At 43.3% G+C, this 26,682-nt stretch overlaps 1 protein-coding gene and 1 long non-coding RNA gene across 3 annotated transcripts in view; one reads left to right on the top strand and one right to left on the bottom strand.

Annotated features, from left to right (window-relative positions):
* The window catches only part of LOC120812589 (uncharacterized), a 65,086-nt gene extending 46,529 nt beyond the window's left edge, over positions 1-18,557 (bottom strand). The window contains exons 1-2 of the mRNA XM_040168708.2: positions 18,428-18,557; positions 1,691-1,883 (exon numbers count right to left, since the gene is read on the bottom strand). The gene's annotated coding sequence lies outside the window, so the exon portion shown is untranslated. The remainder of the gene's footprint in view (positions 1-1,690; positions 1,884-18,427) is intronic.
* Positions 18,558-22,865: 4,308 nt separating this feature from the next.
* LOC144391085 (uncharacterized) lies at positions 22,866-26,411 on the top strand. 2 transcript variants are annotated; one of them, XR_013454956.1, is made up of 2 exons: positions 22,866-22,963; positions 24,677-26,411. It is a non-coding gene; the product is annotated as an uncharacterized LOC144391085 (long non-coding RNA). The 2 variants fall into 2 exon arrangements; XR_013454957.1 differs by lacking the exon at positions 22,866-22,963 and adding an exon at positions 24,113-24,224.
* Positions 26,412-26,682: the final 271 nt, after the last annotated feature.

The following is a 26,682-nucleotide window of genomic DNA, read 5'->3' as shown; positions in this document are numbered from 1 at the left end:
GGAGGGAAACAATCAATTTGTTTTTCCATTTGGCTCATTCCTCTGCCTTTCTGTGCAGATGCAAGAGGAGGCCTTCAGAAAGTCTTCTCCGGCAGCTTGTTCTTGTTGTCACTGTCAGAAGTAATCAGAGCTGCTGCGTCTGCATTCCCACAGCAGAAGGAGCAGAAGGAGCAGAAGAGCAGGCGATTTTCTGCCTGGATAAAGTGTCTGCTAAACACGTGGTGCCCGATCCAACCGCTATTTGTCAGTAGACACACAACATACCGCCTCCAACCTGGCTTGTACTTGGACTCATTGTCGACAATGCACAAAATGTACTCAACAACACACAAACACAAACAGGCAAATGCACACAATAATTCTCATTGACAATGCAGTGAGTGGTGTGTGTACATATACCAGACCAGACCTGATAAAATGGGTCCTGTTTGAAGAGGAGGAGACAGAGAGGCAAGTAAAAGAGAATTGGATGAGAAAAGAGCTGAAGTGGTATTTATTAGATATGTCCAAAGGGACAATGCAGAAAAACTCAGCACACTAGCATTATAACACTTACATGTTATAATTTGATCTGCCTCAGTCTCTCTGTCCTCTATCACATGCTGTTTTTGTATTTTCCTCTCTGTCTCTACCTCTTGCCAGCTCTGGAAAGTACATTTGCACAGTTCAACATTGACACAAAGACCGTCTCCTTCATGGCAAACCGTGCTTGTGTTTTTTCAATTAAGCTGAGCTCCTGTACACTATTCATTTGGGAATCCATTCATGGCCCAGCAGAAACTAACGGAAAGTCGCTTAATTTTTTTTTTTCTTCCTTTTTTCAGGAGAGTGCATCGGAAAGACCAATTCCCTAAAACCATGTCCGACTAGTCTGGATGGAGAATGAAACCATAGCAATACTGTCTATGAGAGTACGGCTGGTGTTGATAGGAGGAGAAGGCCTCACCGTCGGGTGTCACGGGGCAAGAACTCAGGAAGGAGGTGAGTGAAATAATACAGATGGATGGATTTCCATGGGAATGTGGATGAAAGTGACTGAGTTCCAGGCATGATCCGATTTGCCCAGCGGGGAGGAGGACAGTTGGATTGAAATGACTTCAAAGCCTTGTGTCACTGGGCTGCAGATGAGTACAGACTGTCTCTTGTCCTTGTTTATTTGCAGAGATGAGGCCCAATAGCTTGCTGCATCCATCTGCCTCATTTAGCAATCAACAGTGGAAATATATATACCTGCCAACTCAAGCAAAGCCGAGACACAGCGGGATCAACTCTTAGTGCAGTTCACATCCCATTTTTGATTTCACATCTTTTCTCTTAGAGAAGGTCTCAGCTCAATTCTGACCTTCTTCCTCGCCAGACTAGTGGAAGCCATTTGGCAACATTAATGTAAACCTTTCATTGAATGCTGACTCAGTGTGTTTCCATACATAAACACTGGGAAACGAAACACACACACGTACTGTGTGTACATGGCCACACATGCACAGACACACACTTAACTAGCACACACACATGAAGATACAAGTAGGCGGGATCTAAAGTGGACAACCCCCCCCCCACCCACCACAACAATCAACAGAGACAGACAGCAAAGGGGAGCAGAGAGAGAGAGAGAGAGAGAGAGAGAGAGAGAGAGAGAGAGAGAGAGAGAGGGACGGAGCAGCACACAAGAGTCAGACTGAAGTCCTACCTCAAGAGTAATGCTGTGGATCCGATACAAAGGAAAGCCTCATGACTGCGGCGCTCTCCCTCTGACTCGGCCTCTTTGTATCACCCAGCTGTCGGAGGCTGGCGCTGAGCGGAGGGGCACTCGGCACGCTGTGAAGGCACAGAAAGCAGTGGAGCCTCGCAGACCCCGGGCCCGTCCGCTCACACTCTGCCTTCTGAGGATGAAAAGAGAAGACTTCATTACCAGCTGCAGACCACGCCTCCGCCCCTCGAGTCTCCCCCCACCCCCCTCCTCCCGAGTCCTCTTCCACTCCCCTCCACCTCCACTAACCCCCCCGCCTCCCTTCCACACTCCCAGCCAGTAGCTCCAGGGCCCGTCCCTGCCAAGAGGGAGGGAAGCACGCTGCCAAAGACAACCTCGTGCAGTGCGCCGCCAGGGAGGGACGGAGAGAGAGATGAAAAGGGTGGTGATGAGACAGAGAGATGGCATATAGCAGTGGGTTATAATCTGTTGTTTATTTTACATTTACTACACTCCGTGGTTTTAGCGGCAGTAAAGGAGGACAAAGAGGTTGTGTGACATAATAGAGGTAAAATGAAGAAGGACAGCTGAGGGAGGAGGACAAACTCTGGACGCCCAGACGGAAAGAAAGACACTCAGTGAGTATGAGGTAGAGAGAGAGAGGGAGAGAGAGACTGGTGATCAATTTCACTGTTATTCAGAGAAAAGAAAAACGAGCAGAGACATATTTAAACAGGGGTTGCCGTAAGCTCTAATTAGGACTTAGGAAAGATCACATCAAAAGGCTGCTAAAAAAGGAGTATCTTTGTAGCGGGCGGGGGAAACGTCTGCCTCTGTGTTTGTGTTTCTAACTCTTTGCAAATGGCTAACATCAACACCCAAAATAAGGTTGAGAGTTTTTTCAGACTCTCTTTTCCTTCTCATCCTCTGCCTTTTCTTCTCACTGAACGTTCTGCCCATCAGACAAGGGAGACAGAAAAAATAATAACAGAATAACAGAATAAATAATAATGATACAACATCTGAAACCGGTTATTTGTTTGCTGTCTTCAACATAATCAAGTGTTGTCATTAGCATAACAATAGTAAATAGATAGAAATAGCATGTGCCCATATAATAAGGAAAAAGAGTTGGATCGGGCTGTTAACTGATTTTACTGAGTCTAAACTGTGATTTAGGGTTGAGGTGGAATTTACTGAGAGGACACAATATTCTATCCAGCCACTAGGGGTTGAGTTGAGCTGTAATGAGACAAAATTTGACACTGACCGTTTTACACAACTGTTGCTATGCACCGAGTTCCTTTGGGAGGGAAATTCCTCCCACATTCATTTAAATGATTCATTAAATCTGGTGCAATGCATATACAGATCTTTACTGAATCTTTCCTTTATTGTAAACTGATTTCACTCCAAAGACCCAAACACATACAGACTGCATGTGCAATGCGCTCTCCATGATGCTGAACTTTCTGAAAGGTTCCAGTCTTGATGACTTGGAATGGAAAGCAGAGAAAATACTGATTGAAAAATAAGGAACTTGTGGTGTCTTTAAAACAGAAAACCTGAGATGCTTTAGAATGCGGGACCTGAGTGGAAAAACTAAATAAATAAAAATCTTTTTAAGGTAACATTTAATCCACTATACAATTATTACTAAATATAAATACCTGAGGCAGAAAAAGGTTTCCGACATTCCCTTTGGAAAGTGAATGTCGGCTTGTCTTTTCTTCTGAAAAATACTCGACGGCATCTAGGAAGCCATTCTAGACAAGAAGAAAACATGAATGAAGGTAGCCATGCCAAGATGACAGTGGAATGAGGTGTTGTAGCCTGACTGTGTGCCACACTGTGCACCAAAGCAGTGGGTGAACTCTGACTCACAGCCGTTGTGCTGTGTGCTGAACACGAACAAGACTTGTGTCTTTGATGTAAAATGAATTATTAAACTACTGGGCCTACAATGTGATCTTCATCAACGTTTACTACAGTTCCTCACGCATGTGGCTTTATGACATACAGGCCTCTTAAAAACAGTAATCACACAGGTTTACTTCCGAAATGAAAAATGTAATTTGTATTACACAATGTTATTTGTTTTGTTGTCCATTGTCTCATTGTCTTACTGTCCAATGTTATGTAAATTCAAATTCCTTTTATGTCTAACATATTTTCGCAATAAACGTTCCTAATTCCTGGTGCCTGATTCCTGAAAATAATAGTTGTAGCCTAATTTTGCTGCACTTGCAGTGAGGATGTTCAGCGGGGTCAACCCAGGTCATGTTGCTGGCACCATGGAGCCCAAATGAAATAGCTCTCCATCAACAACCACGCCAACACTCCTGTGACTCTTAATTAGGTAAAGTGAGGGTGACTACATGTGCGCTGTATTCCATGAGTCACTGACTACATAGCTGAAACGTCCAATAAAAACCATAAGATTAAGACTTTGCTGCAGGAGTTTCATAAACTAGCTCTATGAGCGTGTTGTTTGTTTGTGCACTGAGGTAAGAAAGGGCCCATGTAAAAAGACTCTGGGTGTTATCTCAGACACAAGCGATGATGGTTTCCTAAAAAGTGGAACGTGTCCGTTCCCTCCCCTCTGTCAGCGCGGCATTTGGGCTCTGGAGGAGTTGGGCCGAGAAGGCCAGCCTTGGCTGCTGGAATCTCACACCTCCGCCGGGCCTTCACCGGCGGAGCACAGCCATCGCCCATTTCTGACCGACGCATGTTCTCCCCCGGGGCAAACACGGGGCACCCCTGCCAGTGTAGACTTTGCAGGTTGGCGATGTGTACTCGCCCATTCATACAGATTAGCTGTACGCCAGTGAGCTAAAATGGGGATTGTGGCATTTTAACAGACATAAGAATATTCTGCCCTTTTAATATAATCAAGTTACCGTGACTAAACCCCAAAGAAATAACAATGATGGCAGCGTGCACAACATCCTGTACACTTCTTTCATGCTCAACACTGTAACGCGCAGGCTATGCCATTACTTAAAAGACAGAATTTGATACCAAATTTAGTTCTGTGATGGGCGGCAAACTCCTGCCTCGTGTGTTATGGTTACACCCGTCTACCACCTACACACCTGTGTACTGCGTGAGGTGGCGGCTCCGCGGCGGTCGGTGGTTACCACTGTCCCCTCACAGCATGAGGAGCCAGGTTTTGTTTCCCATCCGTGTTCCTCCACCATCACTGGCTGTTTTCTCAAGGTTTTCCTGCTTCCACAGTCTAAACACATGCAGGTTAGCTGCTATCTAGTTTTACAATGTCAGAATGGACGCGTCAGCTCTGTGATAGTCGGGCAACCTGCTCAGGGTGTGTCCTGCCGTCGCCCGTTGGGGGCTGGGATCCAAACACATCATCATGGGCATTTTTACATCTCCATACAATTATCTTCCCGAAAGAACAATAAATACCTTGGTTGAACCTGATCAACCATTATATATTTAAGAATAAGAGCTTCCTTTTACGCGTGTTTGAGTTTCACCCTAGCTCAGTTTAAAAAAATGTTTTTTCGCTAATCATGTTAACACAGTGAAAACAACTTTCTCATAACCGTATGACGCATTGCTGGACTAGTGTCTCAGGCTAAGTTTAGCTAATTGAAGGGTTACTGACTCAAAATGGAATTTATTTCGCTGCACAGCTATAAGGCGATGAGGTGAACTACTAAGACACACTTAAATGCTTCCACTTTGGATTTCCCCTAGTGGTGCATTTATATTGTCATCATCTGAAGTATTGATAGAGCTGCCATTGAACTGAAGCAGAACCAGAGCAAACCAAACACAGAGATGCTCGGCCCTCATCGGTACAAATGGGCCTTTGAATCCTTCCCCCCACTTTTGTCCCATCAATACTTCACTCTTCATGACCAAAGCCACCAACTCCAACCTTCTCCAAACGCACGGACGTGAATGGTGTCTACTGTAACTTCCACCCTCCCCCCCCCCCCTCTCTGTGGGGTAGAAAATATTTTGACAGGCCTTTTTATTTTTGCCGCCTGGATTTGTGGTGGAATGAAAGGGACTAAAATCTTCATTTATATTGAGCGCTGGTCAGCTGTGTGGATCTGTGTGTGGCCTAAGCAGAGGGAACGTGGTTTGTGTGAGTGAATATGAGGGAGAGAAGGATTAGGATAAGTCCTCAGTATGTTTGCTATTCTGTAGTTATAGTCCGTATGGTTTAAAACCCCAAATGTTTCCGTCGTCAGAAAGAATTAATGTTTGATAGAAAAGTGGATTTTACAAATACTCCAATAAAAATGAAAAATAACTAATCTTTTAAGAAGACTCACATCATCTTTATCATTAATGATATTCATTTAGCGCAAATCCAATGTAGGAGATGCAGGTCAGAATACAACAAATTGCAATTTAATTTCTATCAAGCAGACTATGAGACTAAATATCTACTAATATCTGACTAAATCTGTCGTGGCCAAATCTAGCGGCTACCTTCTATTCTAAAAATATATCTAATCATCTATTTATTGCACACTATAGCTTGTGAAAAAAAAACTATAAACCTTTATAGCTTTAGATGAACTTCATATGGATTTCTTTCACAGATGTAGAGCTCAATATTTTACATTTGGAATCAAAGGTCGTACACAGCATGCATGGACATGTTGAGTAATTGCAGTGACCCATAACTGTTTCGAATTCCTTCATGTGTTCAATGAACATACATGCATGTGAATGCTGTTTTAAGACAGAGTTTGAAAAAGATTAACGCTTTTTTTAATAATAATTACTATGAAGTGTTGTTGGGCTCCCGCCATAGCATAAAACCAAGGCTGACTTTTGAATGCATTGCGGCTACAGGACATAAATACCCGCAAGGAATTTGAGGTGTGGTTTCTCTCTCTTGGTAAAAGAGGTAAAACAGATAAGCGACTCCCCCCTCTAAAAAACTTTCTTTTATGAACTGACCATAGTCAATATAAGGCTAAGCACCTCCTCAAATCAACTTTTCAAATCGACACACGCAGATGATAGGATTATGCATTCAGGCTCTCCAGCCTTCAGCGGTTAGGCCTCTCCAACCCAACACTTTCCCAACAAGACCTCGTCTGTGAAATCCTTATTATAGCTGCTCCAGAGTGGTCCTCACGTCAGGGCAGCTCAACAAGAAAGAAACCTTCCTCTACCCCCCTCCCTCGTTAGAGAGTACGAACTGCTTTTGCGTCACGTCAAGAAACCCAACAGTTCACAAGATCCCCAATCGATCCGTGCAACAAAGGACCGAGCGGATACGCAGTTAAACGTGACTCGAGGTAACAAAGCAAACCCTAACAACCCACAGTAAGGCTTCGTCTCTGGCAGAAGTTAGATTAGCATGTGTTGTATTTTTACTTGTATGTTTACTGTATTGTTCATCCAGTGACAGTGCATGTTTATGAAGTGCGTGTCAGGGTGATGAAGTTAACCAATCGTGTCTCACTGTAACTGTACTCACATAAGATCCTTTGCTTTGAGCCTTTCCTTCTTGCTTTTTCTTGCTTTTTATCATGAACTAACCGACACACCTGTCCCTCCACACATATAGATTTACCAGGCCTACCAACTCTCACGGTTTCGCTGTGTGACACACGCTTTTGCATGTTTTCACACGCACTCACGCCACACAACCAATTTCTCACGGCAAAAAAAAAAATCTGATTTTGGGCCGAAGCGCGTTCGTTCCTTTTCAAACTCCCCGACAATAGATGGCGCTAAGGAGCGCATCTGTAAACCCATTCGCTGCATAGACATCCTATTTACCCCAAAGAGTCCCGAAGTTAGCAACAGAAGAAGATTTTCAAACAGACACAACCGCGGGAGAAACTCAGGAGGAGCAAAGACTAAGGTATGTTAATGACATGTGGTTCAATTAAGTACTCACTCTCTTAAACTTTAAATCTTGAAAGAAATTATTTGTTGTGTTTGTGCGTGTGATTTTGAGTGGTGAATGTAAACTCAGCTGTCATAACAAGCAGCACTGCTGCTAATCTAATCTTAAACACAGGTCTATTAATTGGGCTATATTGTGGTACATAGACAGTCATTGAGGCACAGCAATAGTTTTCTGGTTGAATGTTCAGCTCAAGTCTAGAAGGCCCAACAAGTCATGAGCAGATGAACATAAATCAGAATAAGTTCAGGCATACCACCCAAAAATCCACGAGAATGCATGAAATAACATCTACTTAAACCAAAATGTCCTGGGGGTGGACCATCAGCTATGTCTTTGCTTCACAGAATGTAACCAATGTTGTCCATATTCAGTAGGCCGCCCCTATCAACGACTTTGGGCCCCACAAACCACCAGAATGCAGGGTACAACATGGGTACTACGCCAAATGAATTCCAATTTCCTGATATTTGAGCCACCAACGTGTGTGGCTGCGTGCGCGGCAAAATTTTGGTCACCCCCGACAAAATCTCACTCCAAGGTTTTTTGAAAAGTTGGCAGCTCTGGATTTACCTACAGACAGATGTTTAACTATGGGAGGAACACACGTGGTGTACAAACACAGCCTCCTGCCACACATGGCCTGCCATGTGGTCGTTAGCTTAGCAGCTAGCTCACATGTACGCACACACACACCTCCCACTCCATATGCGTAAATGCATGTTTTTATTTGTTAGCTTTCGTTGATTTCAAAAGGTATTGATCAGATTAGTATTGTTGGAAGGTAATAAACCCTGTTATACTTTAAGGAGGTTTTCTGTCAATTTCTCTGTACATGTGAAAACGTAAAACACAGCCAGTGTACGAACTGAAACCTCCAAATTCCTCGCTCTTAAAGAGAGAATATCAATTATGAGACTTGGTTTATGGTTTGGTTATAAGTCCCTTTTTAGGATGGTGCCCTGTTTATTTATTTATTATTGTAGTGATTAATAACAATGGTAACAATGTCCCTACGTTGTGCCCAGCATTGTATGCAATGTTGAGCTTGCAGGAAGACATATCTAACCTCTAAAGTCAAAAGAAAAGCTCACAGATTTGGAAAAAAGGGTTTGAGTGATATTTGGGTTTTATAACAATGTAATTTATAAATTGGTGCTGCTTGACAAGTCCTGTATGTTTTAGCACACAGAGCACACATCACCCATGAAGCCTTGAGAGTTGACAGTCCTAATGGTTGTGTGGTAACAATGAGAGCTGGGGTGAGCTAAGGCAATCTTCTCTGGTCCTTCTCCACATAAACCTTTAATATGAGGCCTCCTCAGCACCAGTCGACCATCTAAAGGCACTGTACCCTGTAATTGACCTTAAAATACTTTCCATGGAGGTCGACAGCCATGCCATTGGCCTTTGGTCCAAGCATTGACCGCATCTCCTCAGCCCAGAAGAGCCTGGGAAGGCCTCGTAGGGTATATTTAGTGGGGCTGGCCTTTGAGTGGGGCAGGAGATGCAGATAATGCCAGTCTGTGTATAAAACCACTCCACCGCCCACGCGTGGGCCTCTAACAGGCACATTTCCCTCTCCCACGGGGATGTGTTTTCTGAGGTCAGAGGTTGGCTATGCGTAAACCAGGTAACTGTACAAACACACTGAGACACTGACCAGAATCCAGCTCTCCTGCGAATGAGGCTCAGGCCAACTTTTTGTTGTTAGATACCAAACACTTTCGTAGAGTTTGCTGCAGTAGCGTTCACAAAATAGCCGGCTCTCTAAAGAGTTAATTTGCAACAATACTGGGAAATATGATCGTGCATGTGCAAGCAGAAGATACTTCCTTATATGATGATAATGTGGCATTAAGCTGAAGCTGCACTATAGAATATTGTCATTTGATACATGAAGTTGAATCCCTAGTATCTGTGTTATTGTTGGTTTCAGCTATTTTGACGACACTGTTACTCCATAGATCATATACAGCGTATGGATTTTATGGGAAACCATCAAAGGAGGGCTGTAATGCAGATTCTTGTCAAAATGCAGAGCTGCTCACTTGCAGGCAGTTGTAATACATTAGAAAATATTAATAACAGATCAGAGGATTTAAGAGCATGTACTCAATGTAATTTGGCACTCCGACTGCTCAAGGGCCGTTTAATTTAGGTAAAGCTATTCTTGTATTCCTTTAATCTTAAAACTGACACCTAAGATCATAAGCTTTGAGAATAATCATTGCAAATACAGTATTTTATATTACTGGCCGCAATGATCGATTAATTGATATCTTCACGATCAGTATTTCATCTGCTTTCCCATGATTTAAATATGTAAGTACAGATGCAGAGTATGGTACGTGCAGCATGTGTTTCGCGTTTGTTTTTGTGGCTGAAGCATGACCCTGTTCAACCCCTGGCACTCACAACTGCTGTAACCTTCCTGCTGGTTTCTGTCAGAGACTGTTGTCAAAGACATCACGTTTATTTCTGATTTCTCTCAAGAAAGATGTTTTTTGGGAACAAATCACAGCGTTCTTTTGTCTTGTAATTTTTTTTTAAAGGCAGGTACTTCAGTTGACGGAAGAACACAAACACGCCTCCGCTGTGGGCTTCCTCCGGACCAAATGTCAACAAAAAGCCTCTTTGTATCTCTGGAGTCAAGCGCTGTTAAACACCAGAGGAGAGTGAGGCCAGGAAGCTTTTCTTCTGATGGCTCTACGCATAGTTTGAGAACCTTTGACCTTCATCTCTGACAGGTGGAGTCATGTGCAAACATCACAACAAGAATTTCTAGACTCAATGCCACTGGCCATTGGTTTATGACATGATAGTTATACATCTGTATTCGACTGGAACTCCTGTCTATAGCATGGTAACATTTTTGTGTGACACTTTTGCTCAAGTGATGGTGAAAGAAGGAGCAGATGGGCTGGTGTTTACTCGTAGCATGTGCAATCGCAGCCTTAAATGTCTGGGAGTGAGAGAAGTTACAGTCACTTGTGCCTGCCCCTGCTTTTCACCAGTGGAAACCGCATGCGCCTTGGAAAGCTTTAGTCGCGCCATAAGCATGCTCCACTCGTCCGACTATAGATTTCATGGCCTCCAGCAATGTGCAGTCAGGTCTTAAAAAACAACCAGGCACTACTATGACTGTGTTTATAAGGTCGTCCACAGAATTGTTCAAATGCTGTCATGAACTAGCAGGAAATTTACAAAAACTAATTAGTTCCTATTATCTTCTGCTCATAGTTCTTGTTAAGGCCTCTTAACAATAGACATGGAATAAGCCACAAAGATACAGGTCAAAGGATCATCTCCAGTGACACGGCATACAAAATAAGAGCCCCAAAAACAACAAAGAAACCCGTTGGATCCATCCAGTTAAAGAGCACGACAGAACAGGGGTTCATGTGCTCACCGCGGTCTTGGTGACAAATCTGCCGACCACTCCTGGCCCATCTGGGCCGCCGGTGGCGCTCGGCCTGCTTTCTGAGGACAGCAAGTTCAGGCCAGTAATTTAGTTCAGATGAGGTAAAGCAATATTTCCAGATTAATACAAGCCATATTCCTTTAGAACTGTCCTTTCTTTCTTCTTCTCTTTCGTGCATTTTCTTTTTACGTCTCACATGTCCAAAAACTGCTGGCTGATCATGAAAGGAAGAAGTATAAGAGAAAAAAAAGTAGACATAAAGATAGGCAAGATGGACAAGTTTTATGCTTTGCAGGGCAGACAAAGAGGAGCGCAACTAGCGGTGTATGACACGATTGTTTCTTTCATCAATTTTGTTTTGATCATCCCCCAAAACACCTTAGTAATAATGTTATTTCTTTGAACATCTTATTTGATATGGCTACGGGAGATATGGGCTTTCATCTTCCCTTTACATTACATTACAAGTCATTTAGCAGATGCTTTTATCCAAAGCGACTTACATTACACTTTAAACCCATGGCTTTTTCACATTTTGCCTGGGGAGAAATTAGGGGTTAGGTGTCTTGCTCAGGGACACTTCGACATGGAACATGGGGCAGCCTGAACTCGAGTTCAGGCTAGTGATTTGTTTTGTGTTATGCACAGAATGGATAGATTTACAAACTCTGCTCGTCCATTTATCACTATCATATCACCAAATCATGTTGATTAAGCAACCCGCTAAGTAGCCCTATAAGCAAACGCTCTGAATCTAAATCTAAAATAAAGGTTGCACATTCAACCAGTACATGTGTAATATGCTCAATACAACCATGAGCACCTTTCTTGTTCAATCATTTACAAGATAGCCCCCCCGTTTCTGGGACTTACGGTAAGCTGCTTGATATCATAACTTAATGAGATTGCTGCTGCAGGGATAAGTCTGACTCAACAATAGTTTCAGTATTTTGGATTCAGGAAGTCACATTTGTCCCTGTCCTGCAGCTGCTGACTGAGCATGTTATTAGCTGCATAATCAGGCCATCTTGATGCAGCGCAGCGCTCTACGTCCCTCCAGCAGTCAGAGAGGACGATATTACTACTATTTGTAGTATGTGCTGTGATATGTGCTGTGATAACAGTAAACCAGATTAAATAATATCAGGAAGAAGTTAAAACCATAGAATAATCGACAAACTAGGCGTTGTTGTTTGAGGACAGCCAGTTGGATCAATAGTAATCTCACAAGCCAAAGGCTTTCATCAGCTGTCAATGTGCTTAATGTATTTGGACAATTGTGAATTCATTGGCCGTCTCCCGTAGCCTCTGTGAGTGTTCCCCGCTGTCCTCGGTTATATTCCAAAGGACGTTTCTTCATTTACCTCACAAACAGAGGATAAGGACAGCGGCCACTTTGGCTGTGAATCTTGTGGCCTCATAGCAGAAGTATGCTGATGGAGGACTGATGGAGGATGGGCGAAGAGCAATGGCACACCCGGAGGCTATGGTTATTTCATGCTTTACCTCTCCTTAAAGCAACCATAGTGTCATTGTGTTCCTGCGCTGTAAGCAAGACCTTTGGCTGGATGTTACCTTGTAACCAATTCCGCCGATCATTGCTCGGCACAGTTGAACTGTACTGCTTCTGCTGCAACGTTTTAGATGTTGTTCTTGGAGCATTGCCCCCACTTCCAAGCTGCCACACTGCGACTGTGATGTTCATGACCGGGCCTTCTCGTTGGCTGGGCTTTCAAATGCACAGTTCACCCGCAGTGCTTTGACGGTACAATTAAAACGGAGCATTTAAAGGGACAACGTAAAATGAGTTGTTGAGTTGCTGATGCAATTCTTGAATACTCTCACGCTTTGCTGAGATAAATTCCAGTGTCCAGGTCTATTCATTGTACTTTGTCATGATCCATTTGGCTGAGTGTATGGCTTCAACGCGAATGTCACATGAGCAGCACAATTCTGTTGAGGTAGCTAGCCAGCGCACGTTCAGCCCGGTGGAATGCAGCCCTGCATTGTTGAACTCGGCTGAGATTTATGTGACTGCTGTGGGGTGCGCATGTGGCTAGCAGATGGTGGCATTGTGCTCCTCTTCTCTCCCTCAGCACATCACTGCTTACTCTGCACTGCTTACCACAACCCGTCTCTATTTGCTGTTACTTTCCTCTGCAGCATCTGCCAACCGTCGCTGTCAGATACTTTTGATGCTTTGAACTTGAATGCGGCGTTCTCATGGTCGGCTGTATCAGGTAATTATCACGGACTTGCAAATGGTGAGCGGGTTATTACCACCAGGCTCGTCCACAACAAGCCCACTCTCACCAGCCTCTACCCACTCCATGCAGCTTTAATGGATACTGGACCCTATCAAACTAAAAACAATACACGCGTGGCTTTCATCTGTCTCCAAACACAAACACACAAACAGCCTTGTAAAAAATGTTCCAAAACAAAATGTTGCAGCCTATCATTCTTTTTCTATGATGTACTGAAAGCCATACTCAACCCTAAAATGTGGGTACACTCCTAAAAGTGTCTGTGGTAGAAATTAAGCATCACCATAATCAAGGGAACCATTCCTGCAGCACAAAGAAGCATGCCATAACACTCTCCATATGCTCATCTAAACCCTCCCATCAGACACCCCGCTCCTAAAGAATAAAAGCACCTTTCACAGTCCAAAAGTCTGGCACACGTGCATTTCATGCAGTCATATGGACGTTAAACTGCTCAAACACTGTACAGGTGCAGTTTACAGCTAAATAATCCATTTCATACGGGTTGGTTTTACAAAACGGTCTGGGGTGTGAGTTGTTAACAGTGTCCTTTCTGTTAAAACTGTCAAAATAATAATCTGAAGCCAACATGGTAGCAATGAGTTACCCACAATTTACCACCAATCAAAAACGCCATTTAGTGTAAGATGATATACTACTGTAGCTAAAAACAGGCATGTGGCCCACAGAGCCATTTATGCAGCTATAAAATGCCGGCCCATGGAGGCTTACTGGAGAACATTCACATAATGTAATAGAAATACAACCAGTCCAGACCGCTTCGTCCCACATTCCTTAAGCTGACATGACTCTTACAGACCCTGTTTATGTGCATGTGCAGATAAACAGATTCAATCAGACTAAGCACAGCCTTTGCCTAGAGATGCGAGTTTTCCACTTTGTTAATCTAATCCCGCTTAGAGTCTGGGAATGTACAGCTTTGCGGTTTTGTGACACACTGGGCCCCCTGCCATGGGGAGTCACCTCAAGGTGCTCGGAGTGTACGTGTGTGTGTGTGTGTGTGTGTGTGTGTGTGTGTGTGTGTGTGTGTGTGTGTGTGTGTGTGTGTGTGTGTGTGTGTGTGTGTATGTGTGTGTGTGTGTGAGAGTGATGTCTGAGTTCGTCTAGTCCATGTGACCACAGAGCTGCGGCCACGAGGAGTTAAGGACTTTTACTATTATGACAAACACATGCATGCTCACACAACAGACACATAGAGCCATGCAACCACGAATCTACACATGCACACACTCATATACAAATAGAGGAAACCTGAGTCACAGTCATTTAAGTTTGTGCAAACTTGACTTCTCAAAAGAACTCTCTCCCTCTCGCTTCCTCGCCCATTCATTGGCTGTGTGGAGAACGAAATGATACGGCAGTAGTCTTGTTTCACTTAAGTTACTTCAAAGAAAGGTGGAAAAGGCGAGGATGATGGCCAGACGCAGCGTTCCCACTCACCCTTCACGCTGTAAATCTGCTTAGTAAGCACACTCTCAGAATAACTTCACCGCTGGAAAAACATCTGCCCCAACTTCACAAAAATAAGCATTTACCTATCGTCTGTCTGATTGAATTGACAAACCGCTACTCCCCTCCAACTTATTGTTATCCAGTGCCAGGGTACAGTGTGTGATTGCATCTGCACAGTGTGCGTCTGTGCTTTACTCCTGGAGTGCGTTAACTCTGGCTTCTTCTACCCCTCCTGGCGTCGTTGCTAAATCTCCCTTCTGGGAGACTTTATGATCTCACAAGGTTTGCATCCAAATCAGGTAAAGTGGTGAATTAAGTCCAGCTTGTAGATAACTGTTATTTTCACAGAACTGGGTGCAAATTGTTATATTTTGTCCATCAAACAAAACTGGAATATGGGTTAATTAAATAAGTCATGAGCCAAAAGTCCTGGCAGGTGACAGGGCATTGTTATCTCCACGCCTCTGCCCCCGGTGCTCTAAGGACACAGAGAAAGTGCACAAATGGGGTAAAGGTCACAGCTGGTTGTTTGGTGCTTCAGGCTCGAAGGCTGAGGTGCTTGCACACAATGTTTCCACAGGATACAACGTATATTGGCTTTACCGTCACTGGATACAGTACTTCACTCTGAAACAATATTGCTGTATCCATTTGCTAAAAAAAAGAAAGAAAGCGTATATTGTTGGTATTCAGAATAAGAGGACAGATATTTAATCATCTGTTAGGCCTTGGACTCACATGGGTAAAACACAACAGCAACGGTGGCATTTCCCTTTTCAAAAGATGAACATATTCCACCTGTTTTCAGCTTTCAATGATTCCTCGCCATGTAAAGTTATACATTCAATGACAGAATTCAACTGGGTATCCATTTTACAGTATTATCAGTAATTTATACTCAAAGATACACAGGAAACAACAACTCAAACTTTGACTGGGAAGGAAGAAGTTGAGGAACAACTCATCCGAGGAATTCTAAATAAACATAAGCCAGTTAAGTTGAGCCTTCCTCAAAAGCATCAGTTAAGTGTAGCCATGAAATCCCAAATGATAAAAGTGGGCATAGGCAGCTATAAAGCATGGGGGTAGTAACTTTTGATGTAAATTGCTAAATTGTTGAATGGATTCGGAAGCCAGATCCCGAGCGAATCAAATGGCTTCAAAGATGTTGCTTTAGTTAAGCAGAGGAAACACTTACCTGAGAGGAAATGCTGTGTTTGGGCTCACTGACAGACTCTCCCTTCCAGCTACGTTTGTGGTTTATAACGCCATTTGTTTCTGATTTCCTGCCTCTCCCTAAATTAGGTACTATTTGGTCGACCAGAACCCGATACCCTGATGTTTGTCATTGATGAAAACAGGAATATTTTAGCAAGCGAGTGCACGCAAAACCCGCAGTAACTTGTACCCTCGTACAGAACACACTACGAGCTGCAGGCGTTTGCTCCAAAGACACTCTCTCTGTTTGCTTACTTCAGAGACATACTCTTGTATAGGTCAATGTTTTATACAGACATAGTGTGTTAGGTTGGACCAATTAGTAGTGACAAGAAAGAATTTATTTTCTCCCGGAATTTCTTTTTGAATCAAAAAGCACTTATACTTAAATAGTCATGCTGACTTAGAGAGATGGGTTGATCCTTTTTAATCAATGAACTTCAGAGGTGAAATGTAAGAAAGATGAAAGAAGACAACAGAAAGGAAAAAACAAGCAGATATTGAAAAAGAACGAATGACACGCCAATACCGGACCACTACGGCGAGGAAGGAGGAGTATGGGATTGAGAAGCAAGCATAGAGGCAGGAGCTGGAGAAATAACATGAGGTTTAAAGTCTGCGGCGCTGATATTTGTTTCATTCCAGCGGCATTGACTGGGCCATTGCAAGAGCCCCATGTACCGGCCAACACTGCTGTCTAACAGCTGGACAGGGACTATCTTGCTTTGCTGTCTCCCTCTTCTGTTACACTATTCCCTTTCCAGCATGCCCACTTCTTTCCTTAATGACACTCTTAGCTTTGTGATTCTCTCAACTAGCAGCACACACACACACATTTTATTTCAAACCCACTAAGTCTATTCCATTGTCGTCGCTGGAATCTGCATCTGGCACCTTTGGCTGGCGACATTGCACACCTGGATGGCTGACCTCACTACCCCCCTCCGATCTCATAAATCAATCAGTTCACCAATAAAGGTTTACCAGGGAATACCTGGCACACACACTTCCTTTTTCCATTGGGAGTGGAACCTAATAATCAAGGTAATTATCTCAAGCACTGACAGAGAGTATGTAATATAGAGGCACTTACGAGAAAAAAAAAGCTCAGTATGAAGGCTCTTAGATTTGTATTGCTAATCAATAACTCAGATGTTCAAGAACAGAAAGCGAGTCCCACCTGCGAACTGTTATATTGCTGTCTCCTTTACTCAGACATCCTGATGGCACGCCGGGGCGGAGGCACACATTGCACACAGGGCGAATACCACATCTGGCAGCTGTGAGGACAATTTTCCATGTTTTAATGTGTGTGGTAGCTGGGCTCACACAAGGAGGCCGACTGGCATGACTGAGCAGGTTTCAGTCACTGGGCACAGAGGCTGAAGCCGGGTGCAGGAGGGAAAGGGAAGCGGTCTGCACGGTGGGTGGCGAAGGGCACAGAGGTCGCGCAGGGGCACAGAGGTTGGCGCGTCAGGTGTGTATCTGGCGCAGACGCAGCGCTGTGGAAGAATCCCAAACATTCCGAGGTGATCTCCCTATGTGCTCTACCTGCGCCCCACCCGTAGGTGCCTCAGCCACACCCTGGAAGCTTTCCGCTCTCTGAGCTGTCATCAGTGGCCTCAAAGCAAAGCAAGATAACCACAATGCAGAGTTAAATCAATCCGGGGGGGCGATGAGATAAAAAATATTCTGAGGAGTGAACATTACATACGAGCGTGTACAGCATTCTGGCGTGCAGGTAAGGGCAGGATGAGACCGCCAATGCGGCTGCTTCTCGGCATTTTAAAAGTATATTGAGAGTAATGCATTTATGCTTGTATATTCTGCAAATGCTCTTACGTTACAATTTATTCAATCTGTTTTCTGCTTCTCATTACTGTCCTAACATCAGATCTTGGTTGCAAGTGAAAAATCTGAAACAAAAAGGAATTTACCAATTCTAAATGTGATGGCAAAATGTGCAGGCAGCCCATGTTGTGGCCAGATGAGTTCTTGGCTCTCTGTCCGTCCGTCTCTCTGTCCACTGCTCACACAGCTGAACAATTTGTTGATGTGCACTGATCTCCAAGTGACCACAATTTAAAGCAGAATCGAAGAGAAACAAACACTTGTGCAGGTACATACATATGCACTGGTGTGCAGTGACTTTTACGGGTCTTTTGCTCTACTTCATATATGCACCAAACTGGGATTTTGCAAGGCAAACGTGTCACACACGCTTTAAAGTCTGATCCCTGGTATGAAGACTACACCAAATAACACATATCAATAACAAGCCTTCAATCTCTGACAGTTCCACAGTTCCACTGCAGCAGCTTGCTCAATGCTCTAATTCAACCATAATCAGAGTCAGACTCGCACCAAAAGACATGTTGACTCAGACATGCACATGGAAAGTGCACTCATGCACAAGGAACACTCACAAGCTGGTAGGATATTAACCTCACCTGTGTGTGCTGCCCAATGAATCCAAACTCCTTTCCACTATCTCAGTCTCCCTTTTGCGCACTCCCTTCTCACCCTGTGGTCATCGCATAGCTCCAGTTACACTCTGCTGCAGTGAAATATGACAGAGGGAAGACGGAGGCAGTAGGGAGGCAAAGAGGGAGAGCCGAGTCCTGCCCAGACGGATGGGAGAGGCTTCCAATAACGCCCTGAGGAGAAAAAAAAGATTTGAACACTTTGCTCCACTAAATTTGAACTTTCTCACCACTACGCTGTTTCCACTGATTTCGTTTTTTTCCCTCTTGTGTTCCTTTTTTCTCCAGCAGCTTTTGTTTTCATAAAACAACTTTTGCTTTCTTGAGATTGTGGCAAACAGAAAACCAATTGCTTCTCTCTCTCTTTATTTTTATTGAACTTGTATTGTACTTTGTTGGCTGTTTTTTCTGATTGTCTTTCTCTCCATCTCCATCTCACTCTCTGTGCCCTTCTGTCCTTCCTCAGCTCTACCTCACTCTCACGCCTGGTGTGCAGCTGTATGATGAGGGAGACACACTTGCTATCAGTGTGTGAGGCATGAAGCTCACTGTCAGGCCAGAGAAGGAATGTTTTTGAGTAAATGCTCTTTAGACTGTAGCCTGGTTCCGGTCACTGTTTGAGATTATAAATCTATGGTCTACTGAAGGTATACAATAGAAGATTTGGAGAATTGCACAGGTTTAATGATGCATGCTTGATGGTTGCATGTAATGTGCTGTGATATGACCTGCACATACACACTTTTCTCTGTACGGTTTTAATAGAATAGCTTCAACGGCTTCTTTCCAAACAGGGAGGAATATAAAATACGTAGTGAGCTGCTAAAGTGTCCTTTTAAAGGTTGAGTCTCTTCAGGCGTCATAATAGAACAAAAGGAGGAGAAATTCGGCTACATTTCTGTTCAATGCATATCGTCAGACTGAAGTATATCCAGTAAAGCTCCCAGGTCATCTTTAAAGTTGACCAAGAGATAAACCAGACCAGTGATGACACACTGACCATGACCTGGACATACAACAGCTTTCACAACTTATTCCAACCCTGCGAAGAGTTCTTACTGGAAGACCAGATCACTACGATGTTATTCACCAGTTCGAACCCAGATTCATCAGCACCCATGAGATATCACTACAATAGTCGCCTGTATGTCAGTCGGTTCACACACACCCGCCCTCCCCTGACCCCACTTACAGATACCTCCCACACTCCCTGGGAGATTAGTACTATATCAAAAATGATGCATTTTATACAAAAACAAGCTGAGCCGGTTCTTTAAGGGCAGCGTGTGATTCAGTGAAAAAAATGATGAGAAGAATCCCGTTTACAGCCAAGAGGTGCTTGACCCAGGAGCCATAGAGTAGTCTTTGAGAATCTGGCACATGTTCCTCTCAGCTAGACGGCCACCTCTCACTCCCTCGGAGGCGGGAGTAAAACATTTCCCTCTCGCTCTTTCCACAGACTTTAAAGAGGGGTTCAGTTTTTTCATGGCTACTAATGTGATAAGACCTAACAACTGTTCACATATTTAGGCCAGTATACCAAATGTCAGCATTCGGAATTTGTCTGTGTCTTTCGGTCTTCATGGTTTTGTGTAGTTCCCTGTGTCTGCTGATTCCTGCATATGCACATTTGAATGTGCTTTGCATGTGAATGTGTTTTACTTATGCATGCTGGTCAGAGTGATAACTGCTATAACTTGGTTCTCACATGCTCACACAGCATAGTCCCTCTATATAGCTTTAGTTATTGTAATATTTTTGGTGCCAATCCATCTGGTAGATAATGAGATATTGGAGTGATAACTTTGACCTGCTGGAAGCACTTCAAGGAAAGTCATGGAGATATGCATTCTGATTATGATTCGTTATTGGGATGTAGCTGAATGGTAACATAAATATCATTAACTTAGGACAAATTAACATCTGAATAAAATACAGTTGGAATTATCTACTTAGTTTGTTAGATATTTCCATCTGGATTAAAGCGGTAGACTGACCACCAGCCTCACATCATCATTCACACAGACATGCAGATAAAGTGGATGCAAGCTGCCATCAAGCCTACAGTGGGCTGGTGTCTTGGCCAAGTGACATTTGTTATTTGGGGGACCAAGATCTGACATTTTGGGATGTTGTCTGACGATTGATAAAATGAAAAAATTTCAAGGCAAGGATTGGTAGGCGTTTGAAACTGACAAGAAAACTTTTTTAGTGAACGTAAATGACTGCTTGTGGAATACTGATGAGCAATGCATACAGGCAGGTAGCCCGTTCATCATTTAAAATGGGCTAAATTCTATGATTGGATTGTTACAGTCCTCTGCGCCAGAGACAGCAGCTTTTTCTTTTCTTTTTTCAGCGCATTTGATTTATTGATTGTTGTACTGATGTATGGAAAAATTCCACAAATATAACAAAAATGTTTTTGAAGATGATTACTAACTTTAAGCTTTACATGAGGTCTTTCATTAAAAAACCTAACCTTGGGCATCACTATTTTCCCTGCTGGTTGGTATAGTGGAAGACCTAAAGTGAGGATAAATGTTTTTGTTATAACAAATGGTGTATGTGTACACACACACACACACACACACACACAGACTCTGGAAACTGGAATCTCAATTCCAGTTGGTTCGAGGAGTTACGAGCATCTACAGGGGGGGTGCCAAAGAATTTCAAGTTTGGAAATATAATTATCTGATTGTTTGCAGTGAAGTTTGCTGTACAATAGCATATTAAAGGAGTAATATTCCTGTAAAAGTGAACCAGTTGGGATTAGTTATGTTCAAAATTCTAAAGAAAAACACCTCTTTTGGTCTTTGTTACAAAAGAACCTCCCAGTTTGAAACATACACTCCGTAGAGTCCCCTATAGTCCTCAAAACCCATCATGATATCCATGATTCTATGACTGAAGGCACATTGGGTCCCCATTTGTCAGACAGCATCCCTCTCAGTCCAATCATTCCACAAACTCCAAGCAGGTCTTTTTATTCAATTAAAGTTGACACAATAAATCTTACCTCATCATTTGCCGCACACTCACCTGTAACAAATTAGGACAGAATCAACATGGGTCACGGAATGATACATTATTAAAAGCCCACTCAGATAAAGAGCCCAAAGGTAAAGGAAAACAGAATTGAGCTCTAGGTCTAAAACATGCATGTGCATTGTATGGGTGATTTCAACAAATAATCGCTGGGATTCAAGCCCAGTGGCAACGCATTCCTCTCAGGGTGACAAAACTAAATGAAAAAAAAAGAGAAAAGAGAGAGAGAAGCTTGCTGCAAAGCAAAGGCTCACCTGCTCATTACCTGCAGGAGCCGCAAGTATTCGAGTTGATGCAGGCAATGGTTTGAGCGTCACTCATCATCACACTGCAGCACATACAGATGAGCGATCTGCACCCTTATAGATTTTGAGTTTAAGAGCGGTGCTTGTGCTCCAGCTATGACTTCACTTGACTGACAGTTAATCCACTGTGGCTTCAATATCCATCTTCATGACTCAACCTGCTAAAAAGAAGAAAAGAAAGAAAAGAAATAAGATACTAGTAGAGCCACAATATATTGGAATATATTTGGTGACGTAAAATCCCCCCCAAAAACATTTACGTAACCAAATCTTACAACTTGAAGACTAGAAAAAAAGCATTATTATTGGACACTACGAGAAGTCTAAGAAAAATATACTGTAGAAGTGATTCACTTGGGGTCCTAACAGAGTGAAGTGTATTGTAAGTGGCCGCGGTGATGAGAGCTGTTGGAATTCTCTACTGCTAAGCAAAAGAGCTTTAATGCTTCTCTACTTAGCTCCTTTAGCATAGGAACCACTGGACCGTCCTTTATGAAAGAAAAAGAGATAAGTCCGTCCCACAATTCCTTGCGGCGGCAATATTTAAATAGTGACGTATCGTTTGGCAATTCACGAGAAATAACAATCATGATTGAGAAAGCCATATCATGCAAGTAGCTGTTGGTATAACTCACTTAAATTGCAACCAACCGAGATGAAAGGCATGTCGGCATGCCCTGGTGTGCATGCTGACCGGACTCATGAACATGTTACAGATGAGCAGAGGCGCCAGAGAACCATCTTGGGTTATATAAATGAACCGAGTTCAATGCACAATACTGCAGACAAAGAGTAGATAATACATAACAGACATTTGTAGGTATGAACTATAAAAAATATTGTCATAAAAATGAATAAATCAATGCAGGAAAAAAACGATGAAGCTCATTTGATCTTTTTACACCATCGTCATGTAACGAATTAATGAAAGCTTCAGCTGCATGTCCGTGCTGCTTGTGTCGTGTCTATTTGCATGTATTTTTTTTTTACAGAGTGAGCTTTCAGCGTCACCACAGCTTCCTCTGCTACTGTGGTTAGTCAGCAGCAGCAGTTGTTGTATTATTAGCCAAAGATGGAGGGTTCGGTTGTCTTGGTTTTCCGATACTGTTCAACACAGCTTTCCCCCCATGCACCCGTCAACCTTGAGGTGAGAAAAATATTTCTCTTCTACTGCCTGCTAACAGTAAGGTGTAATGTGACTTCAGAACATTCCCTTTGTCGCATATTTGTTAAGCTTCATTGCATTTTTCAAAAACGTCACTTTCCTCATTTTGAATAATGTACTGTCATCACACCACTTGAGGGGAAATTTTGAAGAGGGCAAGAGGAGGACATGTGCGAATGCTTTGTTTGACGGGTCTTAACACAAAACCTTTACAGAACAATAAGACAGTGTGAGTACTGAATCTGTGTGTGTGTCTACATGTACAGTATGATCCTGAATATGTGCAGAAATGGTTGATGATCTCACTTAACCCTGGAAGCGATATAGTGTGACTCGGGGTTAAGCTGTTTCGAGGGGATTTCTCAACAAGCCCCGGCTTGGGGTTGTTAGTATCGCTGAAATCATGTCATCTGAGCAGATGAGCGATGGCAAGAAAAGGGGAGCCTGCAAAAAGATCACTGATCGTGGTAATAGGGAGAGAGAACCTTCTCAAAATAAATATGGGAAATTAAAATTCAAAACATTTCAGGAACATCAGAAGCTTTGAGCCTAAAAGTGTGTTTTTAAAAGCATGTAATATCAGATGTACAGTTATTTACTTTTTAATAAAATGTTCTGGCTAAAAGTGAGACTATAATCTACTCGAAAGAATATAAATAATAATAAACGGTAGCACGTCCATTGGTTGAGGAGACATAAAAGACAATGAACATCTGTGCTGTGCTTCAAGGTTAAATAGTTATATAAATAATATGACCTACAATATATAATTTCTAAGTCTCTGTCTGTATATTAAATGTAAAGGGGGAGACAATGAATCTATGCATGATTCAAATGCTCTGAGTAATGAGGTGGAAGGATTTTGAGCACAGGGTCTCGGGCGAGTGTGAGGTTAGAGCTTGGATGTAACCTCAATTAGCCTACAAAATTGTTTAAAACATGGGCTGGGCTTCCCTTTAAACACATACCTGTGTATCTTGTGAGGCTACAAACAAAACCAAAACGCTGGAATTTGTACACACGTGGCTCAACAATGACCTTTATGTTGTGAATTCTTCACGAGAGAATGTTGACGCCTTTATTTTGAAATTTTATTTTGACAGCGCATGTTGTTTCCGCTTCCGGTACCGCAAATAACACACACTACGCGACACGGACAGTAGATCCGTTAGGTTGAGTCATTGATGATATAAGTTATGTTACCTTAATTACCGTATCAGGACTGCAGAGGTCTTGGTGAACGGTAAGGTCTACACCAGACCGGTAGCTCGTCTAATCCAGCTCCCTGAGTTCAAGGATGATGCTAATGATGCATGAAGAATTCCTGTTATTACATATTTGCTGTTCAAATGTGGGAGCGGCTGTTGTGAATTCTTCACGAGAGAATGTTGATGCCTTTATTTTGACAGCGCATGTTGTTTCCGCTTCTGGTACCGCAAATAATACACGCTACGCGACACAGACAGTAGATCCGTTAGATTGAGTCATTGATGATATAAGTTATGTTACCTCAATTTTGTACTCATCTGCTCACACTGTTATGTCTGTTAGCTTAGGTGTGTTTACTGTGTTCACTGTCTGTGTTAATTCTGTAATGTAGCCATTCCATAATCGCTCAATGTTGAGCTAAGTGGCTAATCTGGCTAGCGAGCCTGCATTATTCAGTTTGCAATTTGTTTTCTGTGTTTATTTCAGAAACTCCATCTTTACGTTCATCTTCCTGTCCACTATGTAATTCCTTCTGTCAATTGATCTGTGAGCCTGCATCAACGGATAAATACAGAAGGATATTCACCAACCAGATGTCTGCGTGTTCTCTGACCGGAACCCTGTAGTGGTCAATGTCCTACAACAAATCAGTATCTCAGGGGGCGAATCCTCAACAAATGGTCCTTCGAGCCGGATATATTGACTACTACAGAAGATGGCATCTGGGGAAAGACTTACCCATCAGCCTCATTACGAAGAGCAACAGTGAGACATCATCGCGTCCCTAAACATCTTGAGGACTACGTCCTTGCCTACAATCCACAGCGACCTGCCCTTTCCTCCCACACTACAGAAGAGCAGTGGGGAGCAGCGGCCGCAGCGGACGGTAGCCTAGCGGATGCAGCCTCCTTTTCGGACAGACGCACAGTCTCACACAATACCAACTCTGATGACATGCTGAACACCACTTCACTAAAACGACTCGTAGAATCCATCTCTAGGAATGAGAAGGGAGATGTTGAAGTGGTTAAGCTAACACATAAACTCCAGCCGTATGAACTCCGCCGTCGCCGTCGTCAGGAGCTGCTGGAGCACATTGCTTCCTTCCTCAGGGAAGAAGAGATAGAAGAGGATAATGACAGCAGGAAGAGCGCCTCACCACCATCAACGCCCTCGTCTCCCGTGCCTCAACCTCATCGACTCCTCATCTCCCCCAGCTACTTGGTTTCACCGCCAGGGACATTGAACCTCAGGCTGGTAGCACTATAGCAGGACATATGTTTGGAAGACCAGAGGCAGAGACTGAGGTTAGAACCTACACCCCTATAGCAGGTGAACTGAGACAAAATTCTGTGTTTACCCCAGTGCTTCCAGCCCAATCAGATCGTTGGGGTTCCTCGTATTCTGTAATTTCATCAGGTATGATGACACCTACTCAGAGCTCTACCAGGCCAGAACCACTGCAGTTTCATGCTTCGGAGCAACCTCCCCCCTGTGATGATGCAAGACGAGTATGTGGACAGTTGAGTGCTACGGCTCCGATACATGAGCCTGCAGCAGTCTCCTACAGCCATCCAGGCGCACAACATTACCACTCACCACAAGTGATACCTCACACCCTCTACAGCCATGGCCCACCTCAGTATGCTACATTGCCTTCATTAATTCAACCACCTCAGCAGACTCTATCTGTCCCAAGGGATAACTCATATTCAGCTCATCAGATGCATCTTGTAATGGTAAAAATATGTTATAAGATTGTTTTCTGCTAAAGCCGTCTCAAGTGTCCTGTATTTGACCCTGATGTGCAAAGAGCAGTATGATACAAAATGTTGGTTTGCAGCTGTGCTCTGAGAAGGGAGGACGGTTGACTCGATCTCATAGAAGCTTCAAAACAAAGGACTCCTCTTCATGGCCTTGGTTGATATCTTATTCTGCACGAAAGTTCTGGATCCAAGTTTTACTTTCATGTCAAGTAACAATGATTTGCACTGGCCATTGAGGAGGATCTTGTGTGTGTGCTACCCTCAGCTTCACCTGGGTTCTTATCTCAACCTGCTTTGCAGCTTCTCGTAGCTGGCACGGAGAATGTCCTTCATATGTGTATAAAAACTCAGTGTCTTTTGTGCTCGGAGACGCCATTTCCACAGAGCACTGTGATACGTGCCTGTGTATTTGACCTCCTGCTTGCAAGCAATAAATGGACTTTTTGCAACTTTGATCATTCATCAAGACTCTGTTTTATCAGACAAATCATTCTCTTCTACCGAGCTTTTATTGAAATATTCCACAACAATCTGCCATCAGGTCAGACAGTGACCACATACAGCCCCGGTTTGCCACACCGCTCTGCATGTGGTGTGCCAACACCCAAAATCCCAGACTTCTCCATTGACAGTGAAAAGGAGTTTGCTAACCTGAAGCTGGCTATAGATAACCTGCTTGAGCCTCATTCACAACTGTCTGAAAAGTATAAATATCATGTACTACTT

Source organism: Gasterosteus aculeatus, chromosome Y (assembly GCF_964276395.1).
Source record: "Gasterosteus aculeatus chromosome Y, fGasAcu3.hap1.1, whole genome shotgun sequence".
Lineage (NCBI taxonomy): Eukaryota > Metazoa > Chordata > Actinopteri > Perciformes > Gasterosteidae > Gasterosteus > Gasterosteus aculeatus.
Note: the sequence above shows the minus strand (reverse complement) of the source record. Positions and strands in the feature narration are given on the sequence as shown.